The sequence below is a fragment of the Bacillus rossius genome, chromosome 5 (assembly GCF_032445375.1).
Source record: "Bacillus rossius redtenbacheri isolate Brsri chromosome 5, Brsri_v3, whole genome shotgun sequence".
Lineage (NCBI taxonomy): Eukaryota > Metazoa > Arthropoda > Insecta > Phasmatodea > Bacillidae > Bacillus > Bacillus rossius.
The window spans coordinates 73,656,011-73,675,643 of record NC_086333.1 but is presented as its reverse complement, the minus strand read 5'-3'; the positions used below and the strand labels follow the sequence as shown (position 1 = coordinate 73,675,643).

Sequence of the window (19,633 nt, the reverse complement as noted above, 5' to 3'; positions counted from 1 at the left end):
TATATCTCTGAATCTAATCAAGCATAGGAAAAATATATTGAGTTCCAATATTAAACATACGAAAACTACCAACCACAAATTCACCTTCTTGTGAAATTGAAGACTTAAGGGTGTGAAAAAGGGGTGAATATAGTTATAAGATAAATAATAATACCACCAAATCTAATCAAGCATAATAAAATAAAATTTGTACCAAAAACAAACATGCAAATATTACCAATCGTAATTTCAACATTTTGCGAAATTTAACCCATAAGTAGGTGAAAAAAGGGGTAAATGTGGTCTCAATATCATCTTCGAAAACGATCAAACATAAGGAAAAGTATTTGTTACCGATAAAAACATATGAAAACTTTCAACAACTATTTTATCACTTTGCGAAATTCAAAACCCTAAGGGGGTAAAAGAATCAATTATGATTTTAAAACAAAAATAAACACTTCGATTTGGTTATAACTAGGGGTTAAAAACTAAGAAAGAACAACTTTAATGTAGAATTAATTTTTTACATTTGTCTTTTAAAGATGTAAACGTGAGAAAGAATAACATACATTTTATTTGTTTTTATGTTATAGCATGAAACATTTACAGTTTTTCAATGTTCCACAAAGTGTAAATAAGGTGATTAGTTTGGTTTTATTATTAAATTAATAGCTCTGAAGCTATTCAAGATATATGTAATTTATGCAATATGATTTATAAACATGCATAATCTACCAACCCTTTATTAATAATTCCTGAAATTCTACGTCTTAAGGGGTAGAAGATCGCAAATATGGTTTTAAATTTAATAAATAATTTCTTCTGTTCAAATAATACTTAATTTGAGATATTACAATGGTAAATCAATACAATTTAAACTTACATCTTTAATTCAACGTACTCCGAAATACCACCTCCCAATTTGTAAAAATGAGAAGATATTACTAAATAATAAAAATGCTATGAAATACACTTTATCAGTATTAGCCAAATAAATTTAAATTAAATATATAGGTTTGTTTATTAAAATTATATCTGATAATACACCTGCGATAAAAAACGTAATGTGTATGGTTTTATTTGGTTAACGGTTTTGGACATATTTACTTAATCTATGGTTCCGAATTTTCACTTAGGGTATCCCTTAGGGAAGTGAAAAAGAGGGGTGAAAAGTTTATAAATTTAGTCTAATTAATACTAAGCATAACTAAGAATCAAATAATATGCTGAATGATTAATTTGATAACAAATGTTATATCAAGCATAATTTTTAAATATGGAAAATATAATAGAATATTAAACAAATTTACATTATTTGTTGGGTCATGCTTATTATGTGGGCAGTTGAAACTGGGAAGCAAGTCAGGAAATATTTTACAAATAATTTTAACTATCAGATGTACTGGAACTACACAAAGCATAAACGTCCTGGTAAGAATCTGAACTCTAGTATTGCTGCGAAAAAAAAAATTTATTTTTTTGTAGTGATACATTCGTTTACGTGTAAAAGTACAAATTAAAACATATCTGTTATTTTGAATGAATATTTCTGTTCCATTTACAAAAAAAAAAAATTACGTTGTAGCGAATAAAGATAAGTTTTCGACGCAGGCTCGTCTGGAAATCAACGCGAAAATATTTGTTTTTCTCCGTCATCTTCCGCTCCACGCACTCTTTCCACCGAAGCGAAAGCGACGTGGCGCTTTTCACTTTGAGTGGCGTCGTGTCAGCGACTGTTCCGAAGTTAAGCCTCGCTGACTCCCTTTCCCGAGTGGAATCCCGTCGCTCTCCAGGAACCAAGGTCGGGTTCACAATAGCACGGGAACGGAGACGTATCACTAGAGACCTGCAAAATTCGCGGTTTCGATGGCCTTCAGAATAGACTGCACATACTCCTGTACACTGGGCAAATAACTCAAGTTCATTGGTTTTTGACTTGTAAAGTCTTCTCAACTGGCTTGTCAGTGATTCGATTCTTCTTTGCTTGAGGGTTTATAATTGGTTAATATTCCCCAAGATGAACAGTAAGTAAATAGCAAAATTATCTAAGAGGTATATGTGTTTGAATTCTAGCCTATCACGGAATGAATTCGCGAATTTTGTAGGTCTCTACGTATCACGTGCACGGAGACGGATCCCCCTGAACATTTCACTATCACGTTTGCTGCTTCCACAATGCTTGGAAAAGTTAAAAAACAAAAAACAAAAAAAGCAATTAATGCAATTGCATTTTAAGGTTACAAAATAAAAATTTAATTAAAAAAAATTAATTAATTTTGCTTCGCGGTCATAGCACAGGAATAATTTACACACAGAATTAAATAAACGACAAAGTAATAACAGAAAACTATATATTCTCGTACTTGGAACAATTTTTAACGTATTTCGAACCTAAACAAACATGGCTTCTATGGCAACCGATTACTCGTCTTCTCTTGGTCGCACGGAGTAACGTAAACGGACGAGCCCAGCAGTGCCGAGCTAATCCTTAAAGGTCCTTCTACGTCTGAGCGCTATTGAAGAAACTCTTTTCGTGAGATCCGTCTCTGTTTCCGTGACATTGTAGGAAGGGTCAAAGGCCGGGTTTATAAACTACACAAGAAACGCAAAAGCCCGAGAGACAAAATCTTCAAAAATCACATTCTAAAGTACCGGTTTTATAAAATACGCGAGGAGCAATAGCAAAACGCAAGTATTGTTCATCTATAAACTTCCTTGCGTTTCGACTTGCGTTTTCGAAAGACATATCTGATGAGAAATGTTCCGCAAAGCTTTTAAAGACGCAGAAGTTGTGTCCCCGCGATGTTCTTTTAATTAAAATTCTTCGATTGTTCACTATTTTTAACTTACAAAGTGGTAAAAATAACTGATTTTATAATATAATTTTTGAGAATATGTTTGGTTTTCTTGATAAATATTTACTAACAATAAAAGCGCGGTGTAAAATTACTTTTTCAATAATTTTAAAATAAAATAGGTTAAGTTGGTGACGCCTTGCGGCTTGCGTGGTTTGTAAACGACTGTGACTTTGTTTAGTTGGTTGCGTTATGCGCTGTTGCGTCTTCGTTGCCTTTCTTGCGCGATTTCTGAACCCAGCCTTGCGCGGGGCGCTATGTTTGAGAACCCTGGGTGTTTGCGTGGAGATGTCGTCGGGCGAAGAAGAAAAAGGCTGGTATGCCGAGCGTGAAACGACGAAGGGTTCTGGTGGAGAAAAAGCTCACGGCTGCAGGGAGCAGTTCTCCGAGAATTTGAGGGACGAAAAATAAATAAAAATAAAAAATAGGGAAGAAGTTTGGCAACACGTGCCAGTCTTGGAAAACGGTCGTACGCCACGAAACAACCGCAGATTTTCGAGTTTTTTTTTTTTTTTTTTTTTTTGCTTTTCTGGTTGTGCAGATACGATTCACGTTTATTTATATTTTTTTATCGTACTTTCGGCGACGGGAATCAACGGCAGCGCGAAGTCAGAGCTGACGTTCAGCCGAGCTGCGAAGACGGGGAAGCGTCGCAGGCGTTCAGTTAGGACGTGGCGTCTGTCAACGATTGAATATTGTTTACCGGGACGCGGAAAACCCCATTTCAATCGCGAATGCATGCTTCAACAGGTTTCGCACTGCCAGAGAATTTTTTTTTTGACGTGGCAACGTCTATTAAATCGATAAACGCTGGCTGCACGCACGAAAAAGTGTCCCGTTACGCACATTTACCCGTTACGCTTTGTCGCGATACGCTCATTGTACGCTTGCGCCGCATCTATCTTTCTTCCACTCGATTGGAACAACCATCGATTTGACTTTTTTGAGGCACATTCAACTTGAAACACTCCCATTCGTTTCCTACTTTTCCTATCATCGTCCTATCCTTAACAGAACAACACAGATTGGAAGAAGTTAAATAGCAAACATGTATAAAAGTTATAGTTAAAATAATCTCTTCGTTAAAGTAATAAACATATTTGAATTAATGAGTACAAATAAAAGAAAATTTATCAAATTAATTGTAGATTATATTTCACTCCTTCTTTGTATCCATACAAAATAATGATAATTCAATAAAAATTATTCAATTTTATTCATAAAAGTATGCAATAATTTCATCAATGTTTTGTTATGACGTTGTCACGTTAAACTATCGTCTGTAAACCGACTTTACAGACATCTAATTATTTTTTTTAAAAATCCAGTTTTTTTTTTAAATGTATTATCATCTTAGCTCTCGGAATAGGGGCATTTGGTAGAAGTGATTTCGTGATAGTGAAATGGAAGTCGATGAGCGGAAATCTGTCAAAAAGATGGCGGACACACGTGTAGCAACGTAAACATGTATACAGTAACTTTCGTGAACATCAGGAATCATACCAAACGTATTTGTTTTCCAAACCAAACTTTATAAGAGCAAAGCATTACTTTAAACCTAAATGTCATAATTTAGAGCCGTAAAATAATATTAACAACTTAAATTATACACACTATAATTTTAACAATCTTGAGTTACCTTTGAAATGTAGGCATAGCGCAATGTTCGTCATACTACATATATAGAGAAAAAAAAATTGTTAGCCTAAATATATTCGACGCCATGTTGAATAAAAATTCGAGGTTACATTTTTACTGTTAAATCTTTAATGTTGAAACAGCTTTATAAGTTTGAGATATGTTAATGGGAATTATTTACAGACTGCTTTCTGTCGTTGAAGCAAAACAAAATATACATACATAAACTTAGCGCTATAATAAGTGTTTTAAAATATTGGATGTTATTGTTTTATTGTATCGATTGGACTGCAATTTTAAGTTTAAAAAATACCTAAGAAGATACCACCACGTCTGTAATGCTTTAGAGAACCAACAAAATGTTAAATAACTTTGACGCCATGTATGTTTCAACAGTTTTTCTGGGTAATAAATTATAGGTATTTTAAATTTGCGATGTTATTGTCTTATGATTATTCAATTTTACAAAATTTATTCCGGAAATTTCCGAAGCTAAAGTGCACGTTCATTTAACTGCTTGGTAGCAATAAATAGCTTAGTTATATTATTACTATAAATATTTATATACAAAATATTATGAAAAATGATATTTTTACACATAATTTTTCATATTTTCAATCCGCAAAATATTGCATGTCATACAAACGGCATAAAATCGTTGTTTATACTTTTCAGAGAAATTTAAAAAAAAATGAGGTGAACCATTCTTTAAAGTATTATTGAAATAGCTTTCCGTTTGGCACAAAATTGGAGCTAAGTTGTCAGATAGATCAACACTATGAAGTTTCATCTTGATCACTAAATAATTTGAGAAAAAGTCAACAGGACATCTTCTTATATACATAAATCCAGTGTCCTGATGTTTGTTTCCAGTGAACTCTTCACCAAGTCAACCGGTTTCGATGAAAATTGGCATTTATGTGTAATTTTTTCCAACTTGAGGGATAGGATAGTTTTTATTTCGATTAATAGTCTTAATAATTTATAATAAATAATAAACTGATTATCAATGTTGATTGGTGTTTAAGCCCGGGAAACAGTGGGTACTTCGTCTCCATGACAACGTTGCGTGCTCGAGAGTCGGGAAACCATCGGTGCTATTCGTTTTTTCTTCGGTACATTACAAAGCATTGTATTAAGTTTCATTATTTTAAATTTTATTTCATTTATTATAACTGTAAATAAGATATTTGGTCTCATCTTTTCCCCCATTAATACAACCGTGCGAAGCCGGGTCGGGCAGCTAGTTTTAAAAATATTACAAAGAACCTATTTGGCAATGTCCTTCATGATTTGGCGACCTATGTTAAAAAAAATACTTATGTTTGTCTCACACATTCAGCACGTAAAAAAGACCCAATGTCAGGAGAGGGATTCGAACCCTCGCCCACAGCTGTGGACTGCGACCTAAACGTAGCGCCTTAGACCGCTCGGCCATCCTGACTTACACCAGAATTCTTATTGTTTTATATTTTTAATGTACATAGCAGTTTCATTTGAAGCCTTTTAAACCTTCGCTTTCAATTTCACTAATGTCCCATTTGTAGTAATTCTTCAAGAAATAGTTCTAAAATATAAATCGTCAAAAACTACATGTTTTATTAGCTCAAGTTATTTTTCCACGTGAAAATTTTCAGGATATTGAATAAATAAACAAAATAATCTCAGTAAAATAAATATATTTTTTTAATTTAGAAGTATATCTTGTAAATTATATTAAAAATAAAATACAGTACCATAATTTAATATTTATTCTTAATTATAAAACTATAGAATAATGTTAAAAAAAAATTTTGCAGCTAGCCAAACGCTCACAAACAATAAAATTAACGAAACAAAAGGGCTAGATAATCAGTAAAGTTTAGGCTCCTATGGAATCCAAACAATATACATACATTTATGCCATTTTGTGACATTTAAGCTACTCAAAACGTCAACTCCACTGTTAAAGATATTCACCTTAAATTTACAATGGACCCCGGTTTAAAAAATCCACTTATTCTCTCAAATTCACCGTTATCTTCGTAACTTTACATGTATAACTTTCACTTACTTAGGAAATGAATCCACAATATAAATATTGGTATGTTTGTATTAAAGAAATTAAAAACTATCAGAACTCATTCGAAAACACACTTATATCTTCTACATGAGCGTTTACCCTTTTTTAAACCAAAAAAACATTTAATAAATATATTCACTTTAAACATAATGTAACTTCTACGAAGATACAGTTATCTTAAATAACGAAGAACTCTTCGTTTATTTGAAGAGAAGTCTTTGTTGAAAAGTCCGTAAATTGACTGTAATATCTAACAGTGTCGTGCAACCGTGTAAAACGTGTAAAATGGCATGAAATGGGATGCAACCTCCTAAACACTCAGACTACGTACAAGCCCGTCTCGCAACAAGGAACGCGTTTTATTAAGCGCCAGCCGAATGTGGTGATCCCCCTTGCGCGGAAATTCCAGCTCCGATGTTCAGCAGGCGCGAGATGGACCTTCCCTCGGGAGAGAATTTTCGGGAGAGGAGTGGGGTGGAAAAAAAAAGTGTGTGTGTGTGTGTGTGTGTGTGAGGGGTTTTAATTCCGGAAGTGTTTTCGATTCCTCCGCAGTGACGCACGTCTCTCTCCCTCCCCCCCTCCCTTCTCCCTCCAGGCACAGCGTCCGTCCGCACTATCTTCCCGTTCGCCGTCGGGTCCACGACAAGACTGATGATCCTTTGATCTGATCAGAATTTCCAATTTGGAGCTGGTGAAAAGGCTGGGGTAGAGGATGGAAAGGGGGGGGGGGGTTGCAAGGAATTGGGGTGACTGGTGGGAGACAAGAGGTGGGGTCCTGTGCGAGATCCCAAAAGTGTTCGAGGGGAGGTGTTTGGGGAGCTGATGGGTGGAGGCAGATGCAAGAGTTCCCGAACGTTCCCATGCCAAGAGTGTCTCGAGGTTTCGGGAATGTCGAAAAGGGAGAGGGAGGGGGGGCGAGGTCGATGTTTGCCCGTGCCTGCATCCGCTGGAATCGGGTCGAGCATGGGAATCGCCCTTGCAATCGGAGGTCGGAGGAGGATGAAGGGAAGATCGGGGTTCCGAATACCAGGCCTGTGCGATGCTGCGACTAAGCGAATCAACCGAAGCACTTTTTTTTTTAAATATTCGATTTGACTTGGCCAGGAAATTTGCTGTTCGATTGATTTGTGATGCAAAGCCATGCGTTCTGTTTTGAAGCTTCGCATTTGTTGCAAAGCTTCAAAACACTTTGAATGAAAATATTTTTTCTTTGTTTTTTATGTATTTTGCTTGAATAAATTTCGTTACTTTAAAAAAACCAATAGGTGTCACTCCGTTGTATTTTATGAATGTGCAATACTAATATTATGGATGGTTATTTTATAATTTTTATTTAATGATGTTATACCTAGTACCGTAATTAATCAGGTTTAAAATTACAAATGTTAAACAACTGGTCTTTACGTCAATGCTGTATTTAATAAAACAATTGTATTGCAGCTTTACCCAGAACAAAATCCGGAATTCGAATCGACTTCGCGAATATATTTTTAACATTTGATTTGATATCCGCTTCGCATCACAAATCTAGTATTCGCACAGGCTGCGCATATTCGGGAGGCCTTCCCAACGTTTATTTACAGGAAAGTCCAGAAATTTGGAAGACGATACAGCTGGCTCACAGTGCATCCAGTGACAAAGCCACGGAAATGTGGGTACAGAATTATTCTGTTCAATAAACATGCTAAATTTGGTGACCTGCAAAGCTCACATTGTTTGGTGACAGTATATTGCGAAGGTTTTTACACTGAAAAGACAAATTTCATTGTAATACGGGTTATTTTACTTCTCCTTAAGTACTCATTGATAAACGTCTCACAAAATCATGCGTGATTAAGGATGGAAGGAGAAAATGTGATGGCAGCCAACGAACACAGTCATTAAACTGACTATTCATCCAATTGTGGAGTCTGACCAAAAATACCGTGAATTGGGCATTTCTGTAGCTCTAAAATGTAAACTATCCCAATTAATGCATTTAAATTTCATAGTTTTTGGAGTTTTTAATTTTCATAATAATGAACATATATAAAATTTGTTATACATGATTTTCGTTCAGATTATCGGTGTCATAGTGCCATTGGAAACCAACAAAATATCAGGAACATTAGGGGAAGTAATCTGTGCAATTTGCCTTTATTAAGAAATCATTATTTAAAAAGTGTAAAGTAACTACAGTAAGCATGCGAAATATAAATCAGAATATATGCAGCAAAATTTGATTTTTGGTTCTCTTAAAGAGAAATCTTAGAGTTTAATGTTTCTAATTTTTTGTTAGGAATTAAAAATTTTAATAGTTTCATTGCACTGTATCATACGTTTTTCTGGAATGAAAATTGTCTTATGTGAAAATTTCCTTGTTTGGTAAATCATTTGTAAAGGGCAGAGCACTTGTGGTTGTCAGAACTAACATAGTAGATTTTTTTTTTTTAAATTATGTTTTTGACAGGTCGTTGTATTCAGTTGTTTGATTCATAATGGAATTCATTTTCTTATAAAAGTGTAATTTGTTTATAGAGCAAGAGGTTAATTGAAAAAAAAGCAACAATATTTCCGGAAAATAGATCTATAAACCAGCTGCAATGACCCGTTGAAAACACTACAAACAAACTTTAAAAATTATATTAACTATTTTATTACAAACAAATTTTTACACATAGCTACACATTAAAAATTTAACGGTATTTAAAGTATGAAACAATTATAAGTTAAAAATAGAAAAAATAAATTTATTTATAAATTATGTCCTGTTTACGAAGAAAGTTACACATTCAATTCACTTTCCTGAAATGTGTAACATTAATTATAAACAATTTAGGAATATATTTAATTTTATAATTTTGTCGAAAACTACTTAGTGAGATAAATTTTTGTAAAATTTAATATTCTATATCTTATTTTGACATTTCATGATGTAATTTCCATTTGAAAGCTAGATATCTTATTTTAACACTTGCATTTTAACGAATGATATAAAATGGGGATTGGTTTTTTCAACTTTAACAAAATTACTAACTATCATTGCTTTTTAATCATCGGCCTTGCTAAAATTCCTTATTTATTATAATCTTTCCTTTAATAAGCATGCCATGTCTTGGGAAGACGTGCGTCAAATAACACAACAGGAGTAAAAGTATATTGATATATAACTGCAATGTTTATAAATGACATATTTGTAGAGTTATTTTAATATATTTTTTGTGTTAAAACATTTTTTAACAGTTTTAAAAGTAATGTAAAGTAATAAATTAAGGTCGTTGCGATATAAATTATTTCTGTATATTATGAAGGGTTTAAATTATTATTATTATTTAAAATATCCGCCTGTGATCGTCATTGCGTTTCACTAGAGTGCTCGCCATCTGACACAACCAGGGGCGCAACAACTAAATTTCCAAAGGGGGGGGGGGGGCAATATACCTTTTTATAAAGAATCATCGATCCCCCCTATTGAAGCGGGGGGTCCGGGGGTCCTCCCCCGGGGAAATTTGTATTTCAAGGTGGAAAATGGTGCTATTAAAGCAGTTTTATTATCTAAAAATTGATTACACAGCACTTTCTTTGCCCCCGTTTGCCACCACTTCAAGGTTTCAGAGGGTGGGGGGGGGGGGGAGGGGGGAGCAAAATACCCTTGCCCACCCCCCCACCTGTTGTTGCGCCCCTGGACACAACCTATTGTCAATAGAGGAGTCGAGTGATGATAAACTCGCGCGAGATTGCAAGAGGGACGGACGTAAGTCGATCATGGCAGCGAGTTTCCACACTTTGGCGCGGTGCGTTCGAGCTCGCCAGCACCGCGGACAGGAGAGAAACGAGCCCATCTCTCATCCCCGTCTTCCAATCACCTCCCCTGCTTCGCCACGGAGCAGGAATCACGGAGCGACCAGTCCGTCTGAGGAGGATTTCGCCAGCGCCGGCCCCCCCAGAGGTCGTAAAGTTTCCGACGCGGCGGAATGCCCGCTGCCTTTTACTGTCCTCCTCGGTCCTCGAGTTCAGGGTTGGAGGGTTGGAGAAGGGGGTTGTAGCGGCGGTCCAGGGCCTGATGAACGGAGATGGAAGCTGCCTTGCTATTCTTGGCCGCGGCGAGAGGATTAATCTGCCGGAACTTCCTCTCCCCTCCAGTACCCCTCTTGCGGTCACGAGGGCGCCTCTGTACCTCCACCTCCTGCCTCTTCCTTCCTCGGCAGGTCCTCGGAGCTCCTCCCATCCTTGTCCTGCTGTACACGACGCCGGCTGCAAGCGACGGTGACCTCACCCACAGGACCTGAACCGCCCCACAATCCCGATTCCGTGACAAAGAGTCCTTCCGAGATTTACACACCAGAGTTAACGGGTTTGACGTCTCTGGTAGCCTTCCGAGTCTTCCCGAATGCGTTTTTATGTTACTAGCATTATCATCAATTCTACAGCCAGGACCTCATTTAATGACATTAATTATTTTTTTGTGGACATTAAATGCCACCAGATTTTAGCAGTGATGTTTCGCACATCGTACATTAGTTGAGAAATTGTATATGAACTCGCAGAACACGAAATAAGCTGAATGACGTAAGATTTTTGATTAGAATATTTTGGAAAATTTTAATATTCGTTCTTTGAATATCCTTACACGTATTTTGGTTTATTGAACAGTCGAAAAAATTGTAAGGAGCTATGGTATTTTCTTATTTATCGTGAGCTTTAACAGTTAAAATTAGAACAAAGTAGGCAATAAAATTTCCTAGGTAACACTTTTCGAGTAATAAATTTAACGTTGCGCAGGAATTGAAAATTTCTAAAGTTAATCTTCAGTTAACTGAGTTGACACACGTGTAAGTACAACACGTGCTATTGGGACTAATGATCTCCAAAATAAGTTGTAATTTAAAAATAATAATAAAGTGTTGGCTTTGAAAATGTGTAAATCATTCTAATACACTCTTCAATACTAGCAGTTCAGTGAGTTTTTCATACGTGAAAAGAAAGTAATTTGTACAGGGTTTTTAATGCCAAGAAGAGTTTACGTCTTACGTATTTATCCGCATTCAACATAAATGATAAATTAACCCCCGGTTGTAGAGTTTGGAATCAAAACTGATAATTATTGTAAACAAGTCGCGCTTGCAACCGAATCACCAGTTATGTTTAGGGATTTAAGACGTGACCCAATATTTTTGTTAAATTCCATTTTTTTATAAACTTAAAAGGTTATTAATATTTTTTTATGGTAATTAAGTTATGAGTTACCTATTCTTGCACAAGTTGTTAATTTTACTTCGTGTTTATAGTCTTAAACTTCACAAATATTTCTGAAGTGCATTAAATTAATAAAAAAAACTTTATTAACAAAAATATATATTTCTCAAGAAAATAACTAACTACCTCTTCATTTACGTATAACTGTTTTTGTTGATATTAATTTGACGTTGAAGTATAACAAAATATTTTTATCTTTTAAATAAGAAAATGGTTTCAAAAAAGTCTACTGGTGTGTTACATTCTACAGTATGAAAATCATGCGCTATGTTTTAAGAAATTTGCTTCTGTCTTTTGGAATTCTTTGATATATTAATCTTTGTGGTAGGATAATAAATGGGTATTTTATTAATATCTTTTATTATAGGGGCAAAAAATTAAATAAAATATATTATAAATATTTTATTTAAAATTTACACAAAGCGAAGTCCTAATTTTTTTATAAGATTATTCCTTTAAATAAAAAATACAAGCTAGAAAATTCACAAAGTGACGAAATATTTCTTTTTCAAGTGGAAAAATATAATGCAAACAGAGGGCCAGCATGTCTGGTAACTTGCGTGAAAGTCTCATCTTTAAAAGAGTAATTTTAATATTTAATGTAAAGAAATATTCCAAAAGGAAATAACTTTTTCGCATACTTTACTAGTCCTCTAATGTTTAAATACTATGTTATTCATAAAAGACTGAAATGTTCTTGAATTCAAAAAAATATGCAATCTTTCCATTTCCTTTATCTGTGATTATACTATAGAGCTATCTGTTAGCTCCAGCTTCCAGGCAGGAATGTATTTTTAATTTTAAGATGTTTTTGAATGAAGAATTGAACACTGTCCATGCTTCAATTATTATTTTCAACTGTCAAAATATTCTTACCAATTGTAGTTGGAATCAGATCTTTAAATGAATTACTTAACAAGCAAATGCGATTACGATAATGATTCGTTGTTCATCCCAAATGATTGTTAAAATTCCCATTCACTGATAAGGCGTTATTAGGGAACACTAACTGATGAGAGGATTCTGCAATGATTTGCCATTGCCATCCGCCATATAAACGAGAAAGGACAACCCAAAATTCAGTCCAAAACTCAGGAAGAATAATTATCATCAAGAATTTTTTTCTAAACAGTCAGAAGTTCTAAACAATAATTTTTTTACTGTCTCGTTATTTAGCATTTATATGCGTATTTTACTGGCAGATTTGTTGTCGTTTACAAACTTGAAAACAATTTCAGACCATACAAATATACACCCGTTCTTTATAAAGGACTCGAATCGAAAAACCATCGCACCAAAATTTGGCGCTGTTACATTGAGCTATGGAGGTCGGCTCTAATAAATGTGTGTGATGGCATAGTTGCTACGTATCAGAGCCTACTAAGGGCACCATATAAAAGTTTGTAGCGGAGACCTTGATATAAGGGTACAGATAATTTTTAATATTTTGGAAGGCGAATGGTGAAAGACGAATGTAGAAAACTCTATATAAATATATTTTAGTGTGGAACCACTTCTACGTAATACTGACTTTTAAATAATTTTCTTTGAAAGATAAACACATAAATACGTTATATATATTTTTTTCCTTTTCTGAGAGCTAGAAGGAAGGGACAGCCAACCCCCACATCTTTTCCTTCGGGCATGGGCGTCCTCGGATACTACAACCCCCTATTCCCCTAACCCCTCAGGTAGCATGTGTCAGTAGTTGTGATATTTTTACATCTGTACAACAAAATTCAACCTATGACTAGTACGCAAAAAGTTAATTTAATTATTTGTATATTGCGATGTCGATCTGTACTTTGCATATTCCATAAACACAGTTTAAAACATTAAATGAAAACTTCTTTCAGACATACACATACTTGTCGTCTCTTTCTAATGTATAAATAAAATTAAAATATATCCCATCTATGTGTTGTATTATACTGATATAAAGTGCTGATGTAAACGTAGTCTTTATTTAAGTAAAGGTGACATCGTTTTGACAGATGCTTCAAGAAACATTCAAACTGGAACATCTGATATCTAATTGAATAAATAATAACTGATAAATTATAGTCTAGTCCGATAATACGTATATTTATGTTTTGTTTATTAATAGCGTCAAAATATTTAGCTCTCAAATTATAAATATTTGCAAAAGCACCTGCCAAATATAATATATTTACCTAAAGAGAGTTTACCGATGTGACTACTTTATATTATAAGCACGTTGGTTTCAAAAGTTTTTTTAAGTGTTAAGTTCGTTGAACATTAAGTGATAAAATATAATATAACATTTACTAAAATAATGGTTTATTAATTTAACTCTAATATATGAAGAAATACTTTTATAACAACATATTTATTGTATCGTATACTTGTATGACAAATGATAGAAAAAGTAATAATTTTAATTTAATTGTTGTGAAGTTAACCCATGGTGTAAAAAGCAAAAAGACATAACGCTAAAATCTGCTTTATTTCATATACTAAAGGAGAGAGTTTACCTGTCTGTATTTCAAGCCGGAGAGGTCTAAAGCCGCGGAATTCGGTACATATATTCTCAAAGCGTTTTTTAAAATACTTTTTAAAATTCAATTTCTATAAGTTCCTAGCTCTACAATATTCCGCGCAAGACTTTTAGTAGGAAAAAACTGTCAGACTATTTGCTGGTCCATCGTCAACATGTTTGTGTAAATTGAAAATGTTTTTTTACGGCAAATTTATTTTAACAGTGTATTCATTTCACTACAGCAGTCGTGTGTGGTATTTTTAAAAATTGTTTTATTTTGAAATACATTTGAAACTGCAGATAAATATTTTGATTCTTTCTGTGGTATTTTTGTGTGAATTATTAATTCGTTCTTAACACAAGCAATAATAATTGTGTAATAAAGTTGTTCTTAAAAAATTTAACTTTTTTGATCCAAGATCAAATATTTAAAATTTGAAGTACTTATTCCCATAATTCTAAATGTCAATTATATTTTTTTGTTTCATAATATTTCAAAATTCAAAATAGCATTACTTTTATTTGGGGTGCGGAAGGCACAAGCTCGTGAAATATAGCAGTGGCGTACTCCAAGGAGGGGCAGTGGCAGCGGATCCATAACAAAAGGACGGCAAGTGACGTCACAACAAGGATTGGCAGTGACGCAACAATGAGGACAGGCATAGATCTAAAATCAAGGTTGTGCGGTGGACCCACGTGGAGGGACAGTGGTGTACGAAATAAGGAAGAGCAGGGTTGCACCAGTTTGGAGAGGCAGAGGTGAACTTAATTACCGTGGCAGTCACTCACAGACTGATAACAGTATATTTAAAATATTTTTGACATTAAAACGTCTAATAAATCGATGAACACCGGATGCACGCACGAAAAAAGATGACTCATTGCCCCGTTACACACATTGTCCCGTTACGCTGTGTCCCGTTACGCTCATTGTACGCTTGCGCCGCATCTATCTCTCTTCCACTCGATTGGAACAACCATCGATTTGACTTTTTCGAGGCACATTCAACTTGAAACACTCCCATTCGTTTCCTACTTTTCCTATCATCGTCCCATTCTGAACAGAATAACACAGATTGGAAGACGTTAAATAGCGAACATGTATAAAAGTTATAGTTAAAATAATTTCTTCGTTAAAGTAATAAACATATTTGAATTAATGAGTGAAAATAAAAGTAAATTTATCAATTAAATTGTAGATTTCATTTCACTCCTTCTTTGTATCCATACAAAATAGTGATAATTCATTTAAAATAAATGATTCAATTTTATTCATAAAAGTATGCAATCATTTCATCGATGTTTTTTTAAAACGTTGTCACGTTAAACTATTGTCCGTAAACCGACTTTAGAGACAACCAATTTTAAATTGTCACCGAGTCTTTCAGTACTCGCCAGAGATGTGTAGCATCTAACCCCGATGACGAGCAAATTAACGTGTGCTCATGTTGAAAACAAACTTATAATTTTTACAAAAAATACTGTGTTACGTAGAATTCTTTAAAATATTCCCGAGCGTAATAAATATAATAAAATTTGTTTTTCTACTACATTTCTAGACGCGAATCATACGTAGTTTCCGCACCCTCCACTATAATTCGCTGCCTGTTTAGCTACGTCGACTATCGAGTCATTCGATTTGCAGAGCAAAATAGTTAAACATTAAAATGAAACGGCTCCGATAAAAGCGAAAAACACAAAAAAAAATACTAAATCCCGGTTTTTTATTTGATTTTCGAGAAGTATTTTTTTTAAGATAGTGCCCATCATGAAAGATTACATTACACAGTAAATAATATAATGTTTAACTTTGTCTCTATGAACTTTGGTTTGCGTCATCCCCACAAATGTCAGCACCGTGAATACGCATTTACGTTCTATTGGACTTTCGTTCCATTCACTAAATTACTCCTACCCCGTTTCGTATACAAAGAGCTAAGTTTTTGTTTTGCAATAAACATGATTTAATAGCTAGGATAGGTACACAGAGTCACTGTAGCTGCACTCTAGATATTTCACCCCCCTCCTCGCTTAATGAGTAGTGCGATAGTGCTCTATTTGTAGCCTTCTGTAAGAACACACGGGTACATCAACTAGTATGTTATAAATAAAGACCCGAAAAATTCACGGGTTCAATGACCTCCAGGACAGACTCCAATATCCTCTACACACTCGGCCAAAAGCCAACTGTTCATTGGCTGCTGACTTGCGAGTCGTCTCGACTGGGTGGCCTGTGATTCGACACTTCTATGAGCGAGGGTCTCTAATTGGCCCCGCAGTCCTCCAGATTAACAGTGAACCAATGACAGAAGCAGCACTAAGGTATAATTATTTCAATTTTAGCATAACACGAAATGAACCCGCGAATTTTTCAGGTCTCTAGTTATAAATCACAGACACACATTCCTTCAACGGCGACCTTCTTTTGGCTTCGTGAATCTTTTGTTAGAACCAACTTTAAAAAATGCATAAAGTGTTAAACGCTTAAAATTAAAATTTAATCCAGATTTATTTCCTAAAATAAATTTGACGTAATTACATTGATTTCATACACCACAAATAATTAATTTATCATCCTACAATTAACTTAAAGACATACAGCAGGCAGGGAATATTGGAGTTGTTACATGGCTTCTGGGTTTTAGCCGCGACGAAGGCGAAGACATAATCGACGTTTCGGTCGATGTTGCAGTCGCCATCATCAGGGAGCAGTTACGTGCTGGGTAGGTAACTGAAAGTAACCGCTCCCTGATGATGGTGACTGCAACTTTGACCGAAACGTCGGTGATATCTTCAGCTTCGACGCGGCTACAACGCAGAAGCCAAGCAACTCCAGATAATGGCCGTGATAGCCTGCGATATTTGCTCGGCAGTGTTGATGTTTAGTTTCCATGGAAACCACTCAGTGTTTTAAATCAACTAAAAAGTGCGTTTATATGCACAGACATTATTGAAAAGAAAAAGTGATCCTGCAAACCATGATATTGAATTACCAATCTGCGTCGCTAGGTACTTTGCGGCAGCTGTGGCTCTGAAGTTCGCGGTTGCTGCTGCAGTTACGCCCAACTTCTCGGATTGCTTGCTCCGAAGCCTTTCACATCGCACCGCGTTCAATACGAACCCTACGTTCAACTACGCCGCGGTTAACTATCCACAAAACCGACGGAGACGACGGGTAATAGCATCGGCCCACAGATTTGTTCGGCGCCTATAACTGCCTCCCGCGCTGGTCGCCGTTGTGCGAATTTGCGGTGGCGCGGGCGTTTAATCTGCGCAGGAACCAATTTCTGGCCCCCGCGTTAAACGCCTTTGCTCGCCAATATGCGTGTTGGAAGCGATGGGGCGTGAAGTAGCTACGCTGCGGTCACGCAGTTCGTGGTGTGAAACCGTTCAGCACTCCGCCTCGTGTCCGGGTCTTTGTGCGGACGGGAAATTCATTGATCGTTACGAAAAAACTGATCGCTATATAAACAAAAAACTGATCACTATAAACAGAACAACTAATCACTTAACATAGGAAAAACTGATCACTATACACAGAAAAAAATAATCACTATACCCAGAAAAAAACTAATCACTATACCCAGAAAAAAACTAATCACTATACACCGAAAAAACTGAACACTACACACAAAAAACCGATCACTATACACAGAAAAAACTGATACTATACACAGGAAAAACTGTTCACTATACACAAAAAACTTATCACTATACATGAAAATGGTCATGCACACAGAAAAACTGATCGCTATACACAGCAAAACTGATCACTATAAACAGAAAATACTGACCAACATACACAGAAAAAACTGATCACTATACACAGACGAAACTGGTCACTATACACAGAAAAAAAACTGGTCACTATACACAGAAATAAACTGATCACTATAAACAGAAAAAAATTCTGTACTCATACAAAAAATTCCTTTGGAAACCAGTTGCCAAAACAAGGTTTGGAACACTGTAAGAAAGATATGTAATCGTGTACAAAAACACACATATGGTTGTTTTTGCATGTATGATTTAGTTTTCGAGATAATAACAAGAATTTCTTTCGAAAATAGGCGCAAAATTTTATATATTAATTAATGTTTCACTCAAACAATTTTTTTAATGCATTTATAAAATAAAAGAATATTCAATCATTTGACTCTATTGGTTTTCTTATGCTTAAAAATGTGCATAGTTAATACTGGCAAGGTATTCACGGAACAGTTTGCAAATAACTTAAACTATATGATGTTTTGGAACAACATAAGGCATAAATACCCCTGTAAGAATCAGAACGCATAATACTGCGAAACCATTTTGTAGTGGTACGGTTGTTTTCATGTTAATGTACAAATTTACAAATATCTATAATTTTGCATGAATATACATGTTCCATATCAAAAAATTACAGTGTGTGAAATTCATATTTAAAAATTTTAATAGATACGACAGATAAATAAAAAAATACTTTCCATGTGAGCTGTTAAAAGCTCATTATTCTTCTAATAACACCGCCGTTTCAAACGCGCATTATAATGGCCATGTGTACTTTAACAAGGGCACAACTATTTTTGTGTTGAGCCACCTATTTTTATTAAAAAAAGTGTCAGTATCAATAAATTTGAACTATAATTAAAAACACGATAAGGTTTTAAAAACTTAAAATAGTGAGCAAACTTAGTTGAAATACTAAACTCAAGACGGAAGAAATGACTAAAGCTACTTTCAACATGTATGAACACGCACTTAAATCTTGCAAATAGTTTGTGCCCGAAGCCTCTTGATAATAAACAGCGTCACTTCTCGGTAATGTGTTAACGGGGAAGAAAATAAAGGCGATTCTGATAGCAGTCATGTTAATATTTTTTGTGTTAAGAGACAAGTTCGCTTGCGAAGAAACTTTCTCGCCGCCTGCCTGCTGTGTTAGACGGGGAAATATTCCCGCGCCCAAGAAATATTCGACCTTCCGTCGGTATCAGATGCGCGTGATGGAAATTAATTCCTGCCGTCATGCGGGCGACACCCCGAACTACCCTCCCCTCCCCCCGAAAACCCCTATTCCGGGCTTGGGCGAATAAATTCTTCCTTCCGCATGCACGCATAAATCCATGGGTTGTCCCATAGCTAATCCGATTGCTTTGGTCTCGTGTAAGGGTGGGTCCGTGGGGGAGGGGGTGGGGGTTGGAGGGAAAGGGTTGTCCTGGGGACGCCCCAGATTTATTACGCGAGTCCCCTTCCCCTTCCTACTACCCCCTTTTCCTCAACCCCCCCAACCCCAACCCCTTTTTAAGGCCCCCGAGTCGCTCGTGCGAACATCCACCCTCCGAAACACCCGTCCGAATATCTTCCACCAACCCCCTTGGA

At 35.5% G+C, this 19,633-nt stretch overlaps 1 protein-coding gene and 1 non-coding gene across 2 annotated transcripts in view; one reads left to right on the top strand and one right to left on the bottom strand.

The window, feature by feature from the left end:
* LOC134532389 (neuroligin-4, X-linked-like) overlaps positions 1 to 19,633 on the top strand; it is a 222,089-nt gene that overhangs the window by 100,830 nt on the left and 101,626 nt on the right. The window lies entirely within an intron of this gene.
* Trnal-uag (transfer RNA leucine (anticodon UAG)) lies at positions 5,836 to 5,919 on the bottom strand. Its single transcript has one exon. It is a non-coding gene; the product is annotated as a tRNA-Leu (tRNA).